The sequence below is a fragment of the Papio anubis genome, chromosome 13, assembly GCF_008728515.1.
Source record: "Papio anubis isolate 15944 chromosome 13, Panubis1.0, whole genome shotgun sequence".
Classification (NCBI taxonomy): Eukaryota; Metazoa; Chordata; class Mammalia; order Primates; family Cercopithecidae; genus Papio; species Papio anubis.
In genome coordinates, this window is record NC_044988.1 from 12,561,420 (window position 1) to 12,585,842 (window position 24,423).

Consider the following 24,423-nt stretch of genomic DNA (forward strand, 5'->3'; position numbering starts at 1 on the left):
GATGGGTACAGACATACCTCAGAGACATTGCAGGTTCCGTTCCACAACACTGCAATAAAGCAAATGTGGCAATAAATGGGGTCACACAATTGTTTTGGATTTCCAGTGCCTATACAAGTTCTGTTTACAATATACCATGGTTTATTACATGTGCAATAGCATTATTACTAAATAAAAACAATGTAGATACCTTAATTTTAAAACACTTTATTGTTAAAAAATGCTAACAATCATCTGAACCTGTAGCAAGTCATCATTGTTTTGCTGGTGAAAGTTCTTGCCTTGGTGGTGACAGCTCCTGATTGGTCAGGGTGGTGGTTGCCAAAGCTTGGGGTGGCTATGGCAATTCCTTAGAATAAGACAACAATGAAATTTATTGCATGAATTGACTCTTCCTTTCACAAAAGATTTCTCTGATGGTATTTTATCCACAGAACTTCTTTCAAAATTGGAGTCATTCTCTCAAACCCTGCTGCTGCTTTATCAACCCAATTTATGTCATATTCCAGATTCATTGTTGTAATTTCAACAGTGTTTACAACACCTTCACCAGGAGTAGATCCCAGCTCAAGAAACCACTTTATTTGTTCATTCATAAGAAGCAGTTCCTCATATGTTCAAGTTTTGTCGTGAGATTGAAACAATTCAGTCACATCTCCAGGCTCCACTTCTAAGTCTAGTTCCCTTGCTATTTCCACCACTTCCGCAGTGACTTCTTCCACTGAAGTCTTGAATCCCTCAAAATCATCTACAAGGGTTGAAATCAACTTCTTCCAAATGCCTGTTAATACTGATAGTCTGACCTCTTCCTACAAATCATGAATGTTCTTAATGGCATCTAGAATGGGGAATCCGTTCCAGAAGGTTTTCCATTGACTTTGCCCAGAGTCATCAGAAGAATCACTCTCTATGGCAGCTATTACCTTACAATTCTTAAATCATAAGACTTGAAAGTCAAAATGCCTCCTCGATCCATGGGCTGCAGAATGGACGTTGTGTTAGCACGCATGAAAACAACATTAATCTCCTTATACATCCCCATCAGTGCTGTCGGGTAACCAGGTGCATTGTCAATAAGTAGTAATATTTTGAAAGGGATTTTTTTCCCCCAGCCAGTATGTTGCAATAGCAAGCTTAAAATATTCCGTTAACCATGCTGTAAACAGATGTGCTGTCATCCAGGCTTTGTTGTTCCATTTATAGAGCATGGGCTGAGTAGATTTAGCATAATGCTTAAAGGCCCTAGTATTTTTGGAATGGTAAATAAACATTGACTTCAACTTAAAGTCACCAGCTGCATTAGCCCCTAACAAGAGAGTCAGCTGACAGGACACTGTGAAGCTTTGAAGCCAGGCACTGACTTCTCCTCTCTAGCTATTTTCATATCCCAGATGGCATCTGCTTTCAATAGAAGGCTGTTTTGTCTACATTGAAAATCTGTTGTTTAGTGCAGCCACCTTCATGAATGATCTTAGCTAGAGCTTCTGGGTAACTTGTTGTAGCTCCTCCATCAGCACTTGCTGCTTCACCTTGCACTTTTATATTATGGAGATGGCTTCTTTCCTTAAGCCTTACAAACCAATCACTGCTAGTTTCCAACATTTCTTCTGCAGCTTTCTCTTCTCTCTCAGCCTTCACAGAATTGAATAGAGTTAGAGCCTTTCTCTAAATTTGGCTTTGGTTTAAGAGAATGTTGTGGCTGTTTCGATCTTCTATCTAGACCACTGAAGCTTTCTCCCTGTCAGCAAGAAGGCTGTTTTGCTTTCTTGTCATTCATGTGTTCACTGGAGTAGCACTTTAATTTCCTTCAAGGACTTATTCTTTGCATTCACAACTTGGCAGCCTGGCACAAGAGGCCTCGCTTTCCACCTACCATGGCTTTCGACATGCCTTCCTCACGAAGCGTAATCTTTTTTAGCTTTGGATTTAAAGAGAGATATGTGTGACTCCTCCTTTCACTTGAGGACTTGGAGGTTTGTGTAGGGTTATCAATTGTCCAAATTTCAATATTGGTATGTGTCAGGGAATAGAGAGGCCCAAGAAAAGGGAGAGAGATGGGGAACTTCCAGTTGGTAGAGCAGTCAGAATACACACAAAATTATTAAGTTCACTGTCTTACATGGATGCAGTTTGTGGCACCACAAAGCAAGTACAACAGTAACATTAAAAACCACCGAACATAAATCACTGTAGCAGATCACATAATAAGCAAAAGTTTGAGATTTTGCATGAGTTACCAAAATGTGACACAGAGATATGAAGTGAGCCCAGGCTGCTGGAGAAATGGCACTGATAGACTTTCTTGTTACCTGGTTGCCACAACGTTCAATTTGTAAAAATACACAATGTCTGCATAGCGCAATAAAGTGAAGCACAATACAATGAGGTATGTGTGTGTACATGGGTGTATATACGGCATATGTGCAGTTGATTCTCATTATCCATGAATTCTGGATTTGCAAATTGGCCTACACCATAAAATGTATTTGTAATATCAAAACCAACACTCAAGGTTCTTCCACAGTTATTCACAACCATGCACAGAGCAGCAAAAATATTTGAGTTGTCTGATACGCACATTTTCAGTGAAGGTTGAACAAGGAGACATTTTTACCTTCTTGTTTCAGCTCCCATACTGCAAGGATGCATCCTTTTCGCTATTTAGTACCATGTTTTTTGCATTTTTGTGCTTGTTGTTGGTGATTTTGCTATTTAAAATGGTCCCCAAACTTAGCACTAAAGTTCTGTCTAGTGTTCCTAAGAGCAAGAAGTCTGTGCTGTGCCTTATGGAGAAAACACATGTGTTAGATACACTTTATTCAGATGTGAGTTATGCCCCTGAGTTCAGTGTAAATGAATCAAAAATATATACTAAATAAGATGTCTTTAAACAGAAATGCACATAAAACAAGGTTATGTATTGATCAGCTGATGAAGATGTTGTGACCAGGGTTTACAGGAGGCTATTCCTGTATTTCCCCTTGGAGCAGTGGTTCAGTATTTGCTAATTCAGCTAATTCAGCATAGCGACTTTATAGAAAATAACCACTGTGAATAACAAGAATCGAGTGTATGTATATGTGTATCTGTATGTCTCTATCTACATATACACACAGGAAGCAAGAGAATAGCGTGTAAAAACAAATAAATCAGTAAATATTCAATCATATGGATTTATTGATGATCTAATTTTCCTCTTCAAATTTCAAAAATGTTTTTAATAACACTGCTTCCACCATGAAAACATTTAAAATGGACAAAAGCCAAAGAAACCCGGCTGATTGCTAACAGAGTTCTCTAGTTGCATGTACGGCTTCTTTATTGTGGGATCAGGGCCTTGCTACCTCTGTCAATGAGCTCATGCTCATTTTCTGGAAAAGTCACCTGATCTCACAGTGTTTTAGTTGGCTCTACCAAGAAGTAAGAATAATATTAGGTCTTGCATTAATGGATACTTTAAAATTTGTGGTAAGTTTCCCAGGGAGATATTCTGATTCTCTTAGGCCTCTAGCACTATGGTAATTCAGTGTCTACTCTAAATTGTTACTTGGTGCTGTGAACTAAATTATATCCCCACCAAATTCCTATGTTGAAGCCCTCACTCCTCATGCAACTGCAATTGCAGGCAGGGTCTTTAAGGAGGTAATAAAAGTTAAAGGCACCCATAAAGTAGAGCCCTGATCCCATAGAACTGGGTGTCCTTATAAAAGAGGAAGAGACAACAGAGCTCTCTCTGCCACACAGGGACACAGCAAGAAGGTGGCTGTCTGTCTGCAAGCCAAGAAGAGAGCCCTCACCAGAACCCATGCTGGCACTCTGGTCTCAGACTTCCAACCTCCAGGGGTGTGAGACAATAAATTTCAGTGGTTTAAACCACCCAGCTTATGGCATATTGTTATGGCAGCTGAGCTGACTCATACATTTGGACTGTCCCCTTGACCCCTGGCTCCCCACTGTTTTCAGGACAGAATTCAGGTGTGGAGTTATCATAGGCTGGCCATGTCCTTCTACCAAAAGGCAGAGCTCTTGTCAGGCAGCCTTCTCAGGTAACTGCCCTTCCTGGACCAGGTAACCACTCCCTCCCCTTATTCCTTCAGACCAAGGGGGCATAGGCTCCTACGCTATCCCTTGTGTTTCCCTAAAACCCATCTACACCTTTGTCAATAGCCCTTTTATTCAAATATGTTTCTATCACACAATTTCAGTGTGAATATCACACATATTTCCTACCAAGACCCTGACAGGATCTAACGAAATGTGGGAATTGCTAAAAAGATTATTTTGAAAATATGATCATTCCAAATATTAATATTGTTGGACAGAAAAACAGACTGAGACCTAAGAACTCTTAGTTCACTGGTAATAATGTCACATCCTTAGGGTCACTCAAGTCATTGCAAGTGGGATCAGCACAGGACAGCGGCTGCTGCACTGCCCGTGCAACTTGACTAGTGATGACAAATAATGCCAATGCGATGGCAAAAGTGAGACCCCCTTTAGTCTGCCTAGAGCAAAACCTATTAATATTACATTTTTCTCCCAATACTCTATGAATCAGAACTTCTGTAATCTCTGATTCCATTTCTGTTTTTGCCACATCTTTTTCTCCATCTTGGTTCCATTCGCTGAAAAGTCTCCATTGTTCTAGGGGTCAGGAAAAAGGGGCAGGGGGAGTGCTTGTTTAGAAGTGATTGCCTAGCAACCCATCTTCCTTATTCCAAGGACAGAGGCTATTTGCATTTTGGGAAAGAGGGGGGAAAAAAAAAGCTCCACTTCTCATGAGTCCCGGGGTGAGAATGTCTTGCTGTCCACTCCTCAAAGGAACCTTCCTTCCTCTGAGAACTGCCCCTGGGTGGCCATTCTTTGCCTGCAGCAGCTTGTGTGTGCTCCCCTGGGGGAGGGTGCCGCCTTCCAAGGTGCTCCCAGAGCCGCTGAGGGCAATGAGTGTCTCCTGGCACTGCCAAGCTGCAGCCCCGGGCGGCACCAGGACAGGGCTCAGAACATCCTGATCTCATTCAAGTGGGCATTTCTTTCCCACACTGTTCTTTCCTTTTGCAGCTTTCTGTCCTGGAAATATGCCACACCCAGGGATATCCAGGCCTGCTCCCCTTAACTCCCAAACAGCCGGCAACTTCCTTGAGGCTGCTTAGGGAAAGCTGAAGCCAGCAGGGATGAGGCAAGGGGAGGAGACACGCACCTCCACTTGGAAATTCCAAGGGGACCTACAAAGGTGGAAACCAAAGGTGGAAACCAAGAGGTTCTCCACATCATTTGAGGACATGAACTAGGCTGGTACTTGGGAAAATCATTATTTCAAGCTGGAGAACTCTGCCCCCAAACAGCCCATTCTCCAATCTGCTCAGTCTCCATGTTAGACAAATAAAGGATGTTTCTCTCGTAAGTGAGATGTGGAGAGGAATTCGATCTGAGTCCTACTTCTTTTATGCCTTAAAAAGGTAAAGAAAACTCTTGGTCTGTCTGGCTCCAAGTTACACAAGAGCTTTAATCTTCTGCAGCTCTGAATTACCATCTATAAAACTGAGATCTATAAAAATTACATTGACAGTGGCTGATAATATTTGACTTACTTCGCACACCACCAAGTAGCACAAGGCATGCATCCTTGGGTGTATTATTTAATAATAATAATAAAAAAAACTATCTAATGATTGCATTTACACTGGTTCATTTTGCCACCTTATCAAGTTAGGGTGTTTGTCATGAGGAGAGGCCCTGGCTCTACACAGGTAATATTAGTCTATAGTATGATAGCAGATATGCATGGCGTTCAGACACTGTTATCAGGTTTTATGTACTTTTTCATTTCTTGTCATTTTATGTATTTCCACACACACAAACATCCAGAACAAAAAGCAAACCATGAAAGTCTGCATGTGGCTAATAAATAAATAAACTTCTTCCTTAATATGGGGATATTGCTCTAAGAGAGAAAAGACAGAAAAAGATAATATAACCTCTTATCTGTAAGGCCAGCAGATAAAATGCATCTTCTGAATGATTCATGGGGGTTGGACATAAACAATGGACAAAGAAATAAACTTTTAAAAATACCATTGAGCAAGACTGTACATTCTGCAGCAGAAACTGTATCTTTGTTTTTTTAAAATGTTTTTTCCCTAGCTTTGTAAATTCTACAAGAATTTATCTTAAGTCTTCTCTGTGAAGACAGTATTTTGGTTTAATTCAGTGAACCTGAGTCCTGGGATTAGACTTTTAGAGCTGAAAGGACTTTTGAAATCATCTAATCTGACGAACACTGTCCTCATTTCACAACTGAGTCCCAGACACAGAGGCCCAGGGAGGGTTAGTATGCTCAGACCATGTACAGATCACATCGGTGGCACTTAGTGCACAGAAATCATTGTTTAGCACACTTCGGATTTACACAACCACAGGTAGTTGATCTTATGAATAACAGGAGTACTATGTTTGTCAGCAGGTCAACCTTGTGTTTTATTTGAAAGGGTTTTGAGGTCTGATTTTGGGAATGAGGAACCTGTGCAAGGGGCTGAAACAGGCTGCCATATTCCTGTTCATTTCACACTCATTACAGTAGGAGTATCTGAGGACACCCTGGGTGTTCTGGTACTGAATGAACAACTAGGGAAGACTGTTATGGCCAAGTGTGTCCTTGGGTGAATGTTCTCTCTGCTACAAAGTTGGTGAGTTCTGCTGAGAGCCTGGAGAATAGTGAAGCAGTCATCTGGTAAAAAGTTGAATCAAATGTTCTCTGGGTTTCTCTGATCTGCTTACCATTTCCCCCTTTTTCTCTTAACTACTGCCACTTAATTATTCACAGTGAGTTGTGCTTCAAAGCTGTGAACATTGAACATTCTCTTCTCTGTGACACGGAGAAGCTGTTGGCCATGGTCCTTAAACTATTTAAATACTTATGTCATAAATATAATGAGATACCAAGACTTTTTTAGAGTAGTCCATGCACATATAATCAATGTCTTTGAAAGCTCAGAAGAAGTTTGGCAAGTTTGAAAGAAGGAAAGAAAGCATGGAAGGAGGGCTCAATGGAGAGTGTAGGGAGAGCTGAAACCATGGTTAATTCTGGAAGCAGAGTGTTTCATAAATGTTTCCCTGTGCACAGAGGACCTAGATCTGGTCATATTAGTTTTTGGGGGCTAAAATAAATGTATAGAAATGAGAATATGATGGCTTATTTTAATTGTCTGAATAAAACCAATGGAATCTTTGAGTTAAAAGGATCTTTAGGAGTTATCTAAATTTCACATAATCTTAAGACACCATCTTCAAAACTAATGAAAATAAAAATGCATGTATTACTAGGAATTCACTTCTAAAACTTCAAGTTGGTAATATTTATACATTATAAAGCTAAACCCCAAAACCATATCAAAGTTTTTCCATTGCCTAATGTGTTAAAATTGTGTATATAACACAACTGAGCATGTTAGTTTTCATTAGTTTTTACTGGTTACAGCATACTTCGTATTAGTAGTTATATTAATGGTTATAATACACATAAAGAGAAGAAATTGAAATCAACTGTTTACAAAACCAGTCACTGAAGCCCCTTCATAAACTCACTGGGTTCCATAGAATACAATTTTTAAAACACTGGAGCCCTTTCTGCAGCATAATGGAAGATGGAAAACCTACACTTGGACACTTCCCTCCAGTGACAAGGAACTCATCTCTTGGCAAGGCAGCCCTGATACATCACAGCTCTCGTTCTTAGTTCCTCTCTACATTGTGCCAAATCTGTTTCATGAAACTTCTATGCAACAGACACAGTTCTGGTCTCTGGAACCTCTATCCTCATCTATGCAGCAGTAGGTAGCTAGTATGTCCACATTTAGGTCTTCCTTTTTCTCACCTGAATGTCCCCAGCTCTCCCAACTCTCCCACCTTGGTGTGGCTCAACTATTTGGATACCCTACTATGAATGTTTTCATGCCTGTTAGAGGTGATTTTGAAATATAGATGACTTAAAATCACTTTAAACTTAATTTAATGCACCCCACTGAATCCTTGGTCTCCTTCCAGACCATTCCAAAACCAGGTCATAGAATGACACCAACTGTCCAGTTATACTGGTCAGAAATCTATCTCATATCCTTGATATCTTCCTCTTCTTTTCCCTTTCCATACCCAATCCACCTCCAGGTCCTGCAATTTTGCCTCCTAAATAGCTTATAAGTCTTTTCACTTTGCTCTGAATCCATGCCCACCAAACCATCATCTCCCCACTGAGCTTCTGGAAGAGCCCCTTAGCCCATCTGCTTACTCTGGCTCCCAGAGTTGCACAGCCCTACCTCTTTCTGAGAGCTCTTAGTGGCATCCCATTGCTTTTATGATCACCAACAATCCTCAGCATGACCAGCAAGGTCCTTTCTGCTTCTACAGCTGGGTTTTGCACCTTGGGTTCGACGTCCAGCACACTGGCCATCTGCCATCTCCTTCACCATGCTCTGCTTCTCTTGCCACAGGGGCCTTCCTGTTGATTGTTTCCTCTGCTCAGAGGGGACTTTCCTCACTTCCTGGTGTAGTTAATTCAATTTGCAGGACTCAGGTCAAAGATGCCCTCCTCAGTCTTCCCAGAGTAGAGGAATCTAATCAGGTTAGATTCCCTTATTACAGGTTCTCATAGCCCTCAGAATGTTTGTTCCATGCAACTTACCATAGGTCTTGTTCAATATGTGTTTGTGGAATTATGTGATAAATGTCGGGCTCTCCAGTGGGATCATTAGGTCCAGGAGGCTAAGATGTGTCTGTTTTTGCTCACTTTTTCCCCCTAGTGCCTAGTGCCCAGCAGGTAAGGTGCTCATGCTCAGCAATATTTGTTAAATGAATTAGCTACATAATTCCTATTTTGATTCTTTCTGTTCCATCAAGAAGAATGACCTGAAATCTAGAAATGATGTAACAAATATGGTTAAATTGTTCTTTAAATGGAAACTGTTTTAAATGAATCTATGTCTTCAAGCATAGCTAAACATTGTCCTAGTCTGCTCCTTTTGACAATGTAAGTGTGGCACTCACTCAGACAGAATGAACAAGAAGAAAGTAAAAGTGGAGACAATAAAGGAGATGAGCAAAGGCTGACATAATTTCCAAGAAGTAAAAAGTAGGATTCCAGAAACCACTGATCACCAAACTTGACCTTTGTTCCAGGCTAGATTTTAACATAAACTATTTAAGGGTTGTTTGAAAGCACTTAGAAAATGCAGTGATAACCAGAAGCAAGTATAGGTTTTAAGATGAAATCATACCAAATAATCATCCAAAAGTAAGGGAAGTTGCTGGATAGGATGGGGGATTGCTTTGGACATGAAGTATATTGATTTCAGCAAGGCTCTTGGCAAAGTTCCTTACAATATCCTTGAGAGGTGGAGAAATGTAAGCTGAACTCACAGCTAACCAAACACCAGTGCATGCATGCCCTCTTAACACTGCCCTGCCCAGTGCTGACTCACCCTGTCTTTATTTCTGAGATACTCTCTCTCTGTATGCATAGATAGTTATAATAATGACAGCTGACACAGAAAGTGCCTGCTATGAGGTAGGCACTATTTAAGGTGAACTTAATCCTCACCACATCTCTTTAAGAAGGTATTATTATTATTATTGCAATTTTTAATTTTTTATTATTTTTATTCATTTATTTATTTTGGAGACAGAGTCTCGCTCTGTACCCCAGGCTGGAGTGCAGTGGTGTGATCTCAGTTCACTGCAACCTCCTCATGCCTCAGCCTCCCAAGTACCTGAGATTACAGGTGCCCACCACCACACCTGGCTAATTTTTGTATTTTTAGTAGAGAATGAGTTTTCGCCATGTTGACCAGGCTGGGCTTGAACTCCTGACTGCAGGTGATCTGCCCACCTTGGCCTTCCAAAGTCCCCTCCTTGCGATTACAGGCATGAGCCACCACTCCCGGCCCTATTATTGCCATTTAAAAGTTGAAGAAATCATGTGGAGAGGTTAAGTCACTTGTTCAAGATCACAAAAATAGTAAGAGGTGGATGGAGCTGGAATTTGAACCCAGAAATTCTGGCTCCAGAGACTATGCCGTTTATGCAATTCTCCTACCCTCATCTCCCTGCTTCCAATGTTCTAGAATGCTCTTAGCCAGCAGACCTTTATTGTCTGCATGCCTAATGAGCATTCGTGCACTGGTTTACAATGCTGTAAAGGAAGTGTTCTTTGCCTGTAATGCACAGATCCTAAAGGGATCCATGGACAGAATTCATAGGGTTCTGTCAATTTGAATTGCATCTCATTTTCATAAGCCTTTAACAAAAATTTAGCATCTCTTAGGATTGGCAGAATCTGTGAAACTGCCACCCATAGAAATCAGATATTTTCATGCCACGTTATTATTGTAACAGATATCTCAAAACATCATTTATGATCATCACTTTGAAATTTTAATAGGTATTAGACCCACCAAAAGATCTCAATATTTAATGTTTTAACAAAAACACGTGTGTTATTATGTCACCCTTTTAACATTTTATAACTATGCTCAATGCAACGCTGTTCTTTTGTAATGCTGTATATTTTATTTTTTTTTTGCATGCAAAACATTATTCGGTGCAGGAGTGGGTAGGCTTCCCCAGACTGCTAAAGGGCAGAGCCCTATCCTGTGCTATGCAAATTGAGCTTTTCCTGCAATGTGTGTGGTTTACGCCACAAAACTTTTCCTTCAGGACAAGTGTTTCATGCTCAGGCAAATACATATGACTCAGAATGGCTGACAAAAGGTAAGCGAGTGATCGTTCTGGACCAACTCCAAAGACACAAAGGAAGCACATGACACAGGGTATTAAAATATGCTTTTAGTGGTGGTGGCTAAAGTTGCCTTTAGGCATAGTGTGGAAAAAACAGAGTATAGGACAGCAGCCAGTTGGGAATCTGGGGAAGTCTTTCAACCTTCTTAAAGACCTCACAAACACCATTCTAGCCTGGGAGGGTTGACCAACAATGTATGAAGTGTGGCTGCACTGGTAGGAAGTGTTTTATTAATTCAGGAGACATGAAGAAAAGGAAAATGTGGCAGTCAATGTATCATATATGTCCCCACAGCAACACGTTGGGCTCATGCCAAAAAGACCCAAGACAACATTCACAATCTTTGGAACCCATCTTTGGATTCAAGAATATGATAGAGCATCCTTGCAAACATGCTAGGTGTAGCACAGTATATGCCACAGGACTCTGCTCTGTCCCTGTTCCCCAATGGCAACAACAGAATAAATAATACCTTACGTATATATGTATACTTCACACTTTTCATGGTGGCATCACGACAGCACTCGTAGCAGGCAGAACCGACTGCTTTACCATTTTACTAAGATGAGAAATAAGGTTCTGAGAAGTTAAATGAGTTATTCAAAGCCACACACTGCACAAATATTGAAGGTGAGAATAAATCCAGGTCTGCTGTCTGCCTGCCTATGTTCCTTGGCGTATTAGTCAGGTTCAGGAATGACTCAAAACTGGAGAGCTGGTAGGCTGGACAAAAGACCCAGATTCCCTCCTTAAAATAAAGGGACAGGCTATTTCTGAAGCCCCTTCCCAACCTAAAAAGTCATGGTTCTGAAATTTGAAGTATCCCTTTCCTTCTTCCAACGAACACAGCTTTAGAACTTTGCTCTGCACAGCGGGCCACTGTTCTAGAGGGACCTTTTATGATTACAAAGGACAGAGCTCTGAGAATGCACCAGGCGACCCTTGTCCACCTCTCAGGGAGAAGACTAGAGGAGCCAGGGTTGTGCTGAGAGCACAGAGAAGCTTTCAGAGTGGGAAGAGTGTGGACTTTTTGTTTGAGAACAGGAGCTCAGATGCCAGTCTGCCAGAGGCATAAGGGAGGGCACCTCAGGAAAGTGACTTCACGTCCCTGAATATTATTTTTCTCATCAGTAAATTGGAAGATGGTTGAGAGGGTTACATACCAAGCTGAGACATAAAAGGAGGCCAGGTATGTCAGTCTTCCTTACAAGACCCCACATCAGCCCTCTAAAACATTAACAGGAGTCTTCTAAGGTCATTGTTCCTACAATGAAGTCTAATGAGTTTTCCAGAAAGAAATTCACTACTTGCCCTAAGACAGATGGGAAGAACTTAAGCCCCTGTGGTAGCTACAGAAAAAGCCATACTGAGGTTGGACATCACTCACCCTGCAATTTCTCCTTTGAGTGGATGTTCCCTCCACGCCCTTAACCCCGGGCATCAATCTCTCCATACCTTTCCAAAACCCAGGAAGATTTCTGTGCTGCACACAAAGGCGAGGCATGAGCCTCAAATCCTCCCCAGCTTCCGCTGCAGCATCTCTGTCATCAGCAACATGTGAATGAACCAAATTATCTCCAGGGCTGAGGGCGTGGGCCACATAGCTGGGCTCCGCCGTCAAAGGAGCCCAGCGTCATGTTCTCCACCCCCTTATGAGAAGGCTGGTGCTGTCGTAAGGCTGTGAGGGAGGAAGCCAGCCTGGAAATGCCATGTAGGGAAGAAACTGTTCCATTTCAGTGTTCGGATTCTAAAATAGCTGCTAATAAAATGCCTTCATACTGTGACACTTCAATACAGACACCCACAAGGATACCTTGACAAGCTGTTTGACTCTCCACAAGCCTTTTCTTGCATTTCCTGTGTAGGGCCTCCACCAGTCACCCACACAGATATACAACCATGCAGTGACAGAGAAGGCCAGCAGGGGTCTGCCTAGACCATCAGCCTGGGAGCCCCAGCTCCTTGTGGAGGGGGGTTGTGGGGTGGGGGCAGCGGTGTTGCCCTGTGTTGGCATTGTCCAGGAGCACGGTGTATCACTTTCCACCTGCTGCTTGCTCTGTCTCTCTCGTGATCCTCATGATGTCTTTGACAACACTTACCTAGAGAATGAGTCAAGCTCGCCTCCCAGGATGAGACAGGAGAGCCTCAAATAGCACTTCATTTACTAACTGATACCATAACAAATAGTTCCTGGGTTCATTCGGAAATGTCATGGTTCAATGAACCTAAGCTCTGATGTTCAAGAGGGTAGGATATGACTGTGTGCTGGTGATTAAAATTCAGAGGATCTTTCCCATCAGAAGTCCTAAAAATCCATTAATTATGGTAATACCACCTCTCTCAGGGAAATCAAGGGTGATGGTTGAGAGAATTTTTCATGGCAACTATTCTCCTTTAGAAACTTGATAAATAAAACCTTTTGTAACGTTACCGTTTGAATCTCAGCATAGAGGAGACTGTGTTATATCCTTGTCTACTTTCCGTAAGTCTACCTAGCAGCATCTATATAATAGCTCTACCCTGGCCAGATGCAGTGGCTCACATCTGTAATCCCAGCACTTTGGGAGGCTGAGGCGGGCAGATCACAAGGTCAGGAGTTCAAGACCAGCCTGGCCAGCATAGTGAAACCCCATCACTACTAAAATTACAAAAAATTAGCCCCATGTGGTGGCGGGTGCCTGTAATCCCAGCTACTCGGGAGGCTGAGGCAGGAGAATCACTTGAACCCAGGAGGCAGAGGTTGCAGTGAGCTGATATTGTGCCACTGCACTTCAGCTTGGGTGGCAGAATAAGACTGCGTCTAAAAAAAAAAAAAACCGTAGCTCTACACTTGGCAGACTCACCTAAGAAGCTTGTGAAGAATATACATTTCCAAATCTCATCACTTTCGAGATGCTAAATCAGTTTATGTAAAGTGAAGCCCAAAAACCAACATTATGCAGAAAACACTCGGGGGTATTCAGATGTGTGACCAAGTTTAGGAGCCCATGCACTGGGAAGGTCTATAGTACTAGGTAAGATCATACTTCCATGCCTCCATCAGCATACAAAGAATTTCAGACGTTTTCTCTTAGTTGGATATCACAAGCTATTTTATGTTTGATAACTCTCTTCATGGAGTCCAATTTAAACTAGTTGCACCTGGTAAGCAGAATTCCTCAGGCAACATGACTGTGCTAAGTTCTTATGGCCACCCATAGGATGATCAACAGGGAAAGCCACTGCAGTTCTGCAGAAAGAGAAACGCTGGTGTTTTTCACATCTCCATAGGTATCCAGTATTAGGCTACGTTGATGTAACAATATCTTGGAGTTTTTTAGTCTCTCATACATAGACAAATAGACTAGGTAGAAATCTGAAATACTGACTGGAGGACAGAATTTTAAGAGATTGATATGGAGAGCTGAAAGATGAAGTCAAATCATGCTTGGACTCAGGAGTAATTTTCATCCTGAAGACCCATTACTTTGAAGAGCATCTTCACTTTGAAAGACTTACAAGAAGAATGTTATAGAATCTTTCTTGGAAGCTCCCTTTAGGCAATTGTCATGATCTGTAAGAACTTAGGAAGTGCCTAGCATTCCGTGAGGCATGTGGAGTTCAAAATTAGAACTTCCACATCCTCCCAAAAAGTACTTGTTAACAGGTCATCTAATTGTATTTATAACATCCATCACAGGCAATAGTCTTTGCGGTTAACAACATCTCTACCTGTTATTCATCCTTTAAGGCTCACCTCAAATTCTGTTTCTTTCAGAGAATTTTCCAGATGTCATCCCACATCTTCCCCTAAATCAATTTATCTCTGCTCTCCATAACATGTATCACACTGCCTAGTATCAGAGTGATTCATTTATGTCTCTTCTCCCCAGGAAATGTGTGGTTTTCTTTGGGGAACAGAACACATCTTACTTGGTATTTATACATTAAAGAGGCATGGTTAAGAACTATGTCTGCAATACTATCTTGGATTAATTCAGCCATTTCACCCATCCAAGGTGTTTGCCCCAACCATAGGCATTCCCTGTGGGGGAATGTGAAAAGTGGGGAGCACTACTAATATTCTACCTACACATTTTTTTTTTTGTCAAAGCCTTCTTGAACCAATTCACATTTTTAACCCAGGGAATCTCTCAAAGGTAACAAGTAGGCTAAGATAATTTCTTCTTGCTCAATACTCACTGGAGATGAAGAATACTCTCCTACTTAAGTAATAATTCTGTGTAGGCAGGGAAACTTTAATTGTAGAAAAAGTATTATGTAAATGTAACTTATTTAATTAAAAAGGAAAAAAAAAACCTTCACAGGAAGTAACTGTTTTAAAGCGATGAGAGAACTTGTTTGCCATGCTGCAGCCTGTAAGTGGTTCACTAGTAGATTTTCAAAATGATATATTCATTATCAAGAGAAATGATAACTGCCTTCTGCTTTTAGGCAAGATGCAGTAATAACCAAAAAATGGCTTCATATGTGAAATAATTGTTTTCACAACACTAGACAACAGGCAATGAAGGGCAGTGAGTGATCCGAGAGATGAGAAACAAACATTGTTAGCTTAATTCATTGAGAGGGACAAAGTGGGGAGCCCAGGAGTCCAGCAAGCTCCCTAAGTTGAGGAGATGAAGCTGAGAGTCTGGGGAGATCAAAGTGGCTAGCGTTGAAAGGACAGAATACCAGAGAAGAGAGAGCTGCACATAGAAAGAACTCTGAAGATCTGCAGAGGATGCCCGTTAAATACTGAGCCGAGTTCTGATCAGTGCATGCATGTGAGGATACTATTTATGGCTGAAGGAAGAACTTCCCAAACGATCTGAGAAAACAGTGCCCAGTGCTCACACAGGGTGAGAAATAAAGCTGGTTCCTATGAAGCAGGGTGAGGACCTCAGTATTCATGGGGCATTGGGCAGAGTACATAGGAGGATCGTGCCTCAATAGTGGGAAATAAGCCCTAAAGTAAGCATCGCCCTAAGGTATTCTTGACCAATAAATCTTAACAGTAACACACAAAAGGATTGAACTGTTCCTATGCAATATAAATGCATTCCATAACAAAGCTCAGAAATATTTATAGGAATACAAAAACATCCAGCATCCAACAAGGTGAAATTCACAACATCTGGCATCCAACTTAAAAGTACTAGGCATGCAAAGGAGCAGAAAATATGACCCACAATGGGGAGAAAACTCAATCAATGGAAACTGGTCAAGAATAGACACAGATGTTAGAAATACAGACAAATACATTGAAATATTCATTATGACAATATTCCATATGCTTAGTTAGAGACATGGTAGATATAAGAAAAAGCCCATATTGAACTTCCAGAAATGAAAACTGCAAAGCGTGAAATGGAAACTATACTGGATGAGAATAATGGAAAATTAGACACTGCAGGAGAAAAAATTACTGAACTTGGTGACATAATAACAAAAACTATCCAAAATGAAACACACAGAAAAAAACAGAATTCAAAAACATGGACACAGCTCAGTGAGCCACAAGACAGTGACAAGTGGCTTATTATAAGTGAAATTGGAGTCCACAGGGGGTTGGTGGGAAAAGCAGAATAAATATTTGAGCAAATAATAACCAAAAAATTCTGAACTGATGAAAACTATAAACTCACAAGTCCAAGAAATCCAGTGAACTCAAGCACAGTAAATATAAATACAACAATACCAAGGCATACCATAATCAAATTGCCCAAGACCAGCAATAAAGAGAAAATCTTAAAAGTAGCCAGAGCAAAAAGAAGCATTAACACAGAAGAACAAAGATCTCCCACTGAGAAACTCTAGTGTAATTTTTTTTTAGCAATTATTTTGTATCACTTCGATTTATAGCTCTCAACTTTTAAATCAGGGGCTCATTGCAAATAAAGAAACAGATGCTATCATGGTGCATAAGGTCAATGTGACAGATAATTTTCTTTGATGACCCCAAAGCCATTTGCTTCCTTTTTATCTGTAGCAGAATTGTAGTTTTCTCTAGGTCTTTGGTAATAAGTCATTGATCTCTGGCGAGTGAGCTCAACTCTTAGTCTTACCCACCTCTGGCCAATGAGGTATAAGGAGAAGTCTTTGCAGAGAGGATGTTCTGGGCAAGATTTATGCTCTGATGGAAAAAGATGTGCAGGAAAAACAATCTGCTCCCTGCAGCAACCTGGCATTCCTCTTCGGATTGCAGTTTTAATGTTTGGAGTTGCTGCAGCCATCTTGCTGCCAGGAGGGAAAGACCAAGGACATCTCCAGTGCCATTCCTCAGCTCTGACACTGGCAAACCTCTGAACCAATCAGAAATTGCCTGCTTCTGAACTTCCTTTCACTTGAGTAAAACAATCTCCTATCTGCTTATCCAGCTTTAGTAGTATATTGCTTCCTTGGGCTAAACACATTCCTGACTGATATGATCATAAGGGTAGAAAAGGAAATCAGAGACTTGAATATTTGTCTCCAGGCTCCAAATTGGATGCTCTTCCCTCTGTACCCCAGCTAACTCTTTGTTGCCAGCTTACTTGTAAAAGTGGCTCTGGTCTGAGTGATGCAAAAGCATAGGACATCACAGGCATGAGAAAGCTGAGACCCAACTGTTTCAAAGCTCAAGGAGGAGAGACCTCTCAGGACCTTGAGGCATCAGAGTCCTTATGCCCCATCCAAGCCAATGGGCAATGTCCACTTTTCCCTACCATCATTCCCAGTGCACCTGGAAGCATACCTAATTTCTGAATGTAGCACTTCTACGTATAAAGTATAGGGGCTAGTGATTTCAAGAAAAAGAGACTCAGAAGACTGAAAAAAAGGGGGACAGATGGATTTACCCATCTACTGCTAGCATTCTTCACCAGTTGGGTGAAGGATGGGACCAAGAACTGGAATAACGTATCTCCATGCTGGTTTCCAAAACTTTCTATAGCCTTTGTTAAAAGATCACAAGGCACAGCAATAGATTAAAGGCTCTGAGGAGTTCTGCAGCAAGCAAAGAGATTGCTGACCTTATGATTACAAGATCACTTTTTTTGAAGCACACCCACTGACAACTGATGAGTGAGACCCTGCTCTAGGCAAATCAAGTAAGTACAGAGGTGAAGATGTTGGGATCTGTTTGGCAGGTCTATTTCATTAACCATATGACATATCAGAATGCAGTCTAATATGTCATTTTCCAATGTAGATACTCTCAGTGTCTCCACACTGCCAAAAGGATCAAGTCCAAAGTCTTTGGTATGGCAAAACCCCCTGTGAAACATGATCATAGCCTCAAGAGCCTATTTTGTTAGCCTCAGAAGAATAGCAAAGACCCCATTCCTGGATTACACACTGTGACGTTTACATTGCCATCTCTCCTTATATCCTACTTTCTGTCTTCCTCTCTATCCTGGCCTAGGGCCTTCTTGCAAATGGAACAATTTGGGGTCTATATCTTAAACACCAGCTCAAATGTTGTGTCCCTGAGAACCCTACTCTGAGTTTCCAAAGTAGGCTGAAGGCTTCCTCCTTTGGGTTCCCATTTTGTATCTACATTACAGCATGTATCACATTGTATTAAAATGTCTAGGAACTCCTCAAAGTAGAGCCTATGTGCCTTTCTTTAAAAAGTCTGGATGATTTTTGCATCTACTATTGCATCTAGCACATAGTAGTTGTTTCATAAATATGTACTAAGAAAATGAATGAATGAGAGGACTCTTACGCTCACCCTGTGGCAACTCCAAAGCATATGTAAAAGGTTCTTAGGAAGGCCTGAATACAAATTAAACCAACTTAGAACCTTGAAATGATTTATACCAGTCTAGTTTAATACACAAATAGTCTGAACTCAATAGACTTCTCCCTGGCAGACGGGTTCCTCTGAACTGTGCTCTAAGTGTTGTGAGAAGCATTAATTGAAGATTATTTCATAAAATAAACAACCTCTTATGGTTTTAAGTCCAGTTTAATCAAAAGAGTCCAAACAGAAAGATCTATAATTGTGCATATGAAAGCTAAGAGTCATTGTCTAAGTATTATACAGTGATGGGAAAAATAAGAAAACGATCCATGCAAGTGAGGGTCAATGACAGAGAGGACATCCCTCTTTTAGGAAGGAATTGGGTTGCTCCTTAAATTGAATATTGTGCCTGGTTTCAAAGGTTCTAGACATAGTTTACAGGAGGAAACTTTCTTATTATGGTAATAAATAGAAGTAAGTTTTAGCCCTGGGCTCTTCACTGCAAAGAAAATGTTGTCTAAGATAAGGATATTCCTATATTCCTAGCTTTACTTTCTGAAGTCAACACTCCTAGCTTCAAAGTCAGACCCAGGTACAAATCTGAGTGCCATTTTTATTCACCTGCAGGGCTACAAAGGCACACACAAAAGTGGGAGTCCTGGTGGGAGTCCTGTTCAACAATCATGTACTGACCACCTCATATGCACCATGCACTGTGCCAGTTTGTGCAGAAACAAAGATGTGTAAGATTTATCTTCCATCTGCTCTCATATTAATGAAAGACATAGATACGAGCCAGTTTCCTTGACGCAAGGTACAAGGTGCTGTATGCTGTGATGCCTATTTGTATGGAGTATGGAGAAATCATATATTTGTGAGCAATTATTCTGCTAAGAAGAAGTCAGGAAGGAGGTGAAATTGAAAACTCCTCTTATGTTGCTCCTCATAGAGGGAATGGCGTTAGTACATGGGACAACAAGATGGTAAAAAAAAACATCTGTGGAATGAGTCCATCTTTCTATTAATCAATCAGTCAATCAATCAGTTTATACATCCCTCCATCCATCTACCTACCTATCTTGAAATATTCACATTACATAAAAATATTTCTTAAAAATAAACACATTCTTTTTAAAGACCAAGGAGAGATGGTTAACTCTTGATTATTTCTTACCTGCTTGGCCAGATCTTAAATTATCTAAACGTTCTCCTCCCTTCTGTGGCTCAGGATTTTATTTTCCAGTTCATCAACCCTTGGAATCTCCAAGGTGAGCAGGATAAGGTGAAAGGTGCTAAAGTTCACATCTGTTCATCTGGCCACTTGCTGTATTAGCTGGTCTTGGTACCACATGTCTTCCTTTCTCTTCGCAGTTGATAAACTGGGAGTGGGTATCTAATGATGATTTCCTGGAATTTGTTGCTGACATCACTTTAACACTTTAGAGTTCTGCCCTGGCCTTGCTCAGCCAAGTTATATTCATTTGTTTCTTTAAACGTCTACTATAAATCACTTTGCTTATTCTTCTTCCTTTTCTTAAGTGGAAGATAAATTAAAGGACAGGGTTTCTTACCACTCCAACATAAAGCTGAAGCCCAAGGGAGAACAAGACTTAACAGCTAGGATTTCAGATGTTTGGGGCCCTCCACTCATCAACAGATCACATGCATTTTAAGCATATGTTAAAACCAAACAGTGAAAACCACCCAAAGGGCACATTACAAACATTTCAATGGGCTCAGTGCAACACAGTCATGACCAAGTAGAGTGAGACCCTAGGTCTCCAACAGGCAGAATGTGACCAAAATCTGGTTCTGATGTTTCCTAAATGTCAGGTTTTGCCAGTGGAGGAAACAAACAAACAAACAAACAAAAAAACAAAATAAAAGACTGGTACTGCAGAGCTGCTAATGAAAACAATTCAGAGAACATAAATGCTAGAATAATTTTGGACCCACCATGTCGGGCTGGTTTCAATGCAAATGTAGTGTTCCGATTTCTCCCTTCATTGGGAAGGTATAATTAGCTCAGCTGCAACAGGGTGGATGCCTGGAGGCAGCCATTTCCTGGTGCTACCAGCTCCCCTGTAACGAAGGAACAGCTGCCACCCACCCCTCCTGCCATGAATTACACAGAGACATGGCTATCCCTCAAGGCTGCTTATAAGCCACCATGAACGGAAGGCTTGGACTTCTAGTGGGAATGGTTCTTGCTTAAAGATGAAGAACATTTTATGCAGTTCAGTTGACTCTGTGCCCAATCACCATTTTTCCGCATAAGATAGTCCTTGTCAGAAAACAAAAACCAAAACAAACAAAAAAACCCACACACAACCGTCTCCCATTACTGCGACGGAAAGAATTTTTAACATTGGTGATGACAGCTCACATCAGCTAAAGCAGCTTCTCACCTTGGAGTTCAACGCAGAGTGTTGAAGAGGATAGGGAGAAAATAATGAAAAAATTTTTTTAAAAAATTACTTAAGGTGCCGGCAAATGAGAAACCTGAACTGTAAGGAGAACACATTACCCCAGCTATGGTGACAGAGAAGTTGAAGAGACACCGTGAAGGGGATGGGTCCAAGGTTAAGCTTTTAAGCGCCCCAATAGGTGAATGACTGATGTAAAAGCAAGAGTGCTCTGGGACTTAGCCACTGCAGGAGACACTGGAGTTCTCCTGCAAAACAGATCAACAGCTTCTGCTTGTCCACTTGACAAACTCAACAGAATGGACCCCATCAATATGTCAATAAGCAAACATCTCCCAAGAGCCAGTTCTATGACGGCAAATACTCACTTTCACGAAACGAAAAGGTGAACCATCATTCTGAAATTCTAGACAAGGCAAAATAAAGTGTCATTTCCTTGTTTCCCTAGGCTGCTAGCAAATTGTCAGGTTTTGCATCCATCATTCACCTCCCTACGCAGTCCTGCCCATTTCCATCTGCACCAGAGGCCATTGCGAGGCTGGTTCTTTCCCCTCATCCTGAATGGAAAAACCAAATAAAAACTAACCCTGCAACTGCAAATGAGTAGTGACCATGGGGGGCTGGGGGGGGGTGGTGGTGAAATTAACGTGGCATCTGGAGCACACTTCTTAGTGACTCAGCCAGTTCCAAGATCATGTAACAAATAAAGGAACTGGGAATTGTTATTCTTCTGATCACTTCAGAAGAAAGTACTTCAGAATATTGTCACCTAAGTGGAGGACTTTCTTTTTAACAAATAATAAAATATGGTAGGCAGCAAAGTCCAGTGTTTTTACAATGTGTAAATAAATGAACAAGATTAATTTCTTATGTTCATAATGATGGTCACTGTTTTACTATTGTTTTCCTTTTCAAGCTTTTTTTTTTCTCTTTTTTGAGATATAATTCAGGTACCATAATATTTAGCCTTTAAAGTGAATGATTCAGTATTTTTTCAGTATATGATTAATGTTGTACAATTGCCACCACTGTATATACTTCTAGCACATTTTCATCACCCCCAAAAGAAACACTGTACCCAGTAGCAGTCAATTCCCATTCTTCCTCCCCCTATCTCCTGGTAACCACTACTTCCTGCCTCTATGGATTTTCCTCTTCTGGACATTTCATATAAATGGAATCATACAGTATGTGGCCTTTTGGGTCTCACTTCTTTCACTTAGCACACTGTTTTAGAGGTTTATCTGTGTTGCAGCATGAATCAGTACTTTATTCTTTTGTACTGCTGAATAATATTCTACTGTATGGATTACCACATTTTGTTTATTTGTTGATCAGTTGATGGACAGTAAACTTGTTTCCACTTTTTAGCTCTTAATAATAATACTACCATGCACATTTGTGTTCAAGTTTTTGTGCAAACACATTATTTCAGTTCTCTTGGGTATATGCCTAGCAGTAGAATTACTGAATTACGTGGTAACTCTATGTTGAACATTTTGAGGAACTACCAAATGGTTTTCCAAACCAGCTACACCATTTCATATTCCCACCAGGAGAGTACCAGAGTTTCAATTTCTCTACATCCTGGCTAACACTTGCTATTGTAGTCACCTCAGGGGGTGTGAAATGGTATCTTATTGTGAGTTTTCTTTGCATTTTCCCTAAAGACTAATGATGTCACCCATCTTTTCATGTGCTTGTTGACCATGTGGATAATGTCTTTGGAGAAATGTCTATTCAGAACCTTCTTCTACTTTTGAATGGAGTGATTTTATCTTTTTATTGTTGAGATTTTGGGTACTTTTCTTTAAATTATTTTTGGAGATTCCTAGAGAGGAGGATGCCAGGTTCCATCCAGTTAAGTCCTAGCTTTGGGGATGAAGTGTATGTGTATTGATTTGGGTAATAATTAGGTAGAAAAAATTATTGAGCACTCACATTTTGTGTCAGGCACGTTGAACCCTTTACTAATACCATGGAGAGAAAGCCTTTGCCTGGGCAGCATGTCCCTCCCTTGGGTGCTCATCAAGAACAGCAAAGCTTTTCCTCAGAGAATCATCCATGTGTTTCCCTGCCCCATCAAGGAAGGGAGAACTTTCATCAAGGTGTAGAACTAGCAGAGGAGACACCTCTTTGGTAGGTAAAATCTCCCCCATGTTTTAGATATCTTGAACAAACTAGTCATTGATTTTAAGCTACATTTTGAACACTTGACGTTAAGAGTGTGCCCCCATCTCCTGAAAATACACCCAAGAGAATCCTTTTCCATGTGGTCTCTATTCATTTTTTTGCCATACAAGATGTAAACAATGCTTATCAAGGTGACCAAGAAGAAAAACGCCACAAAACAGTCAAATGAAGAATAATGGAGCACGACAATAGATTCATTTTCTTACACTAATTATAGCAAAGTTCACTCCACTAAAATGCAGAGGCCATAGAGGTGAGCAAGGCTGTAGGAAGGGGGATAGGAAATAAACTGAGAAGGTGCCTCCTCAAAAATAAATAACAATGAGAAGAGCAAAGCTAGCATCTTCACCAGCCCTACCCCATTATGAAAGGTAGCCAGTTCTGTGCTTTATGCTCTGAAGCTACAGACACCAGGACATTTACTCCCTTCCTTCATTTTCCCTTCCTCTCTCCTGGAAAAACAAGCAAAACACACGAGAAAATCAAATTGAGGGTTGATAGAAAATTAAATCGAAGTGGTAGAACACCACCCCGAATCTTCACTCTAAATATCACAACTTCAGCATTTCCAGAAATTCCCTTTTGTCTCATGTCCGAGTTCCAAAATCTCAGTTAACAAAGTTAACATATCCTACGGGCCAGTTCTAGGTCATCAGTGGATTCGAGTCACTGTCTATAACTCTGCTTCTCAGTGATTTCAGTGGTGGAAACACCAGACAAGCTGTGTGGAAGTGTCTAAGAATAGGCAGGACAGAACTTCTTCCATCTCACCAAGCTAAACCGCTTTCAACCAAGATGGTGCTTGGAGGGAACTTCCAAAGTCCAGTGTACCATTATTTATGTGAACAAGTTCACTTCAGTTCAAATCTCAAACAAAGGCTCCAGACATAATTTCACAGAATCAAAGCCAAACCGCAGCATCCTTTAACCTCACCAGGAATTCCCCCAGGCCCTCAGGTTTCTCTGGAAGGATTCTCACACTGAGGACTTCACTCTTGGAGAGCTCACCCACCATGCTGGAGTGCCAAGAGCAGGGTGGGTGCTATGGACTGACCTGTGTCCCCCAAAAATTTATATGTTGATAACCTCACCTCCAGGATCTCAGAATGTGACTGTATTTGGAGATAAGACTTTAAATAGGTGATTAAGTTAAAATGAGACCATTAGGGTGGGACGCAATCCAATCTGACTGGTGTCCTTAAAAGAAGAGGAAATTTAGATATCAAGGGAAGGATTAGGAAGCCACACACACATAAAAACCATCCCATATGAGGACACAGTGAGAAGGTTGCCACCTGCAAGCCAAGGAG

At 41.0% G+C, this 24,423-nt stretch overlaps 1 protein-coding gene across 5 annotated transcripts in view; it reads right to left on the reverse strand.

Moving 5' to 3' along the window:
- NTRK2 (neurotrophic receptor tyrosine kinase 2) overlaps positions 1-24,423 on the reverse strand; it is a 366,819-nt gene that overhangs the window by 49,506 nt on the left and 292,890 nt on the right. The gene's annotated exons all lie outside the window — the stretch shown is intronic.